We start from the raw sequence: 1897 nt of genomic DNA on the forward strand, positions 1-1897 counted from the left end.
TATATATATATATATATATATATATATATATATATATATATATATATATATATGTATATATATATATATAAAAGTAATTCAACAAATTACAGGATTTCTTTTTGTTCTGTGAGAGGCTAACACTGAGTCAGATTCTTTACTGGGCATCTTTTAAACAACAAATGAAGTGTTTTTATTTTCACGGGTTCTGTTGAAAGAAAAGAAAATCCCAAACCCTTCAAGTTGTTTGGTAATATTTTCAGAGAAAAGGAGAGGTCGCCCTCTGGTGGTCAAACTTGTTTTGTCACACAAGTCACAAAAAGTTGTCCTGACGTGTATTTTTACCTTCTACTCATTTTTAAATGATCAGATCACTGATTATAAAGAGAATATTATCCCCTGGTACTGATAATAGATCTGTTCCAGTCTCTGACACTAGAGGGCGCAGCGGCATAGAGACTCGGACTGAACCACCTTCAACAAAGACCCAAACACAAGCTGCCTGTCTGAGGAACTAACAGAACCCTGAAGCTCATCAGGGCCTTGTGTTCACACCGGCCATCTTGGACCGGGTGTCTCCAAAAGTTCATCACTTCCAAAGGCACCTCCTGTGATTACTGTTCATTAGTCTGCCCAGTGGGACAGGAAATATTTTGCTAACATGACAGAAAAATGCACATACGCACACACAGTCAGTGTGTGTTCAGCAGCAGGTAACAATAAAACATGGTTGTTAGAAAGACTGCTTTGAGAGTGAACAAAGGTTTGAATTAAGTTTTATACTTAATAAAAAAATATTTTAAAACTTTATTAACTCCATCCTGCCTGAATCTATTTACAGTGATCTAAACAAATAAAATATCTGTTTTTGCTGTCAAGCAGACGTTGGATTAAGTAGAGATTGTTAGTTTGAATAAAGCACATACATTAAATATAAATTTAGGTGTGATGCTAATTAGCTACATCAGGCAGAAGTGAACATAATAGTAATGAAACCTATTTTCCAGCCTCAGGTATGTCAATTATTTTATTGGTGCAGCTGTTGGTGAAAGAGGGACCACAGAGAGCCATTGAAAAATCCAACAAGCTGACAAGTCCTTAAAGACACGAGTCAGAGGTTGGTGTCTTCTGACTAAATTTCTGCCACAGTGAGCTCCGTGTCGTCCTGAACGAAGTTCATCATCCAATCAGTGAGTCCAACTGAATCACTCCATGATGTGAGTCTGTTTATGATGGGATGGCACACATGATGCATGTAACCCCTCCAGAGAATCTCTAAACACCACAGCAGTGCACTTCCCCCAAAGTCTGCAATAATAAGAACTAGTTTAACATTTTATTAAAAAACTAAACTAAATGAAGACTCATCAGCTCCCAAACAAACTGTTGTCTAAACAAAATGAACATAAACAAATGATAAAAGCAAATTACTTCCATATTTTCCACTGTACTCTTTCCTGTTTTCAGTCAAAAACCAAGATAGTTCAGGAAACAGGTGGGTTACGTGTTTATTCTCCTCAGAGGTTTTATAGCCTTCTGATGATGAAAAGTATTAAATCAACTCCCTCTTACTGTTGGAGGCCTTCATTGGCTCCTGAATGTTTTCTTTTCCTCATGAGAAAAAAAATAATCCTTTATTTGCAGCTCAGAGCCAAATCTGACTGGAACTCAGAGTGAAGTTTACCAGGAGGAGCCAAATGTTGGACTCTTCTTGTTCTCATTTATTGTTTGTTTTGTCTGAAAATCCCTGAATGTGCTGCTGTTGAATATTACTAATGAAACCCTGAGTGACTTTAAGGGAAAAGAAGCAGATTGTTTCCGATCTGGACTCTGATTGGAGGTAACCCAGAGGACAGAGAGGACACTGGGATGTTCATGACACCGCAGTATGATGAAGACGTCTCCTGTCTCCAGCGTG

Source organism: Kryptolebias marmoratus, linkage group LG4, assembly GCF_001649575.2.
Source record: "Kryptolebias marmoratus isolate JLee-2015 linkage group LG4, ASM164957v2, whole genome shotgun sequence".
Lineage (NCBI taxonomy): Eukaryota > Metazoa > Chordata > Actinopteri > Cyprinodontiformes > Rivulidae > Kryptolebias > Kryptolebias marmoratus.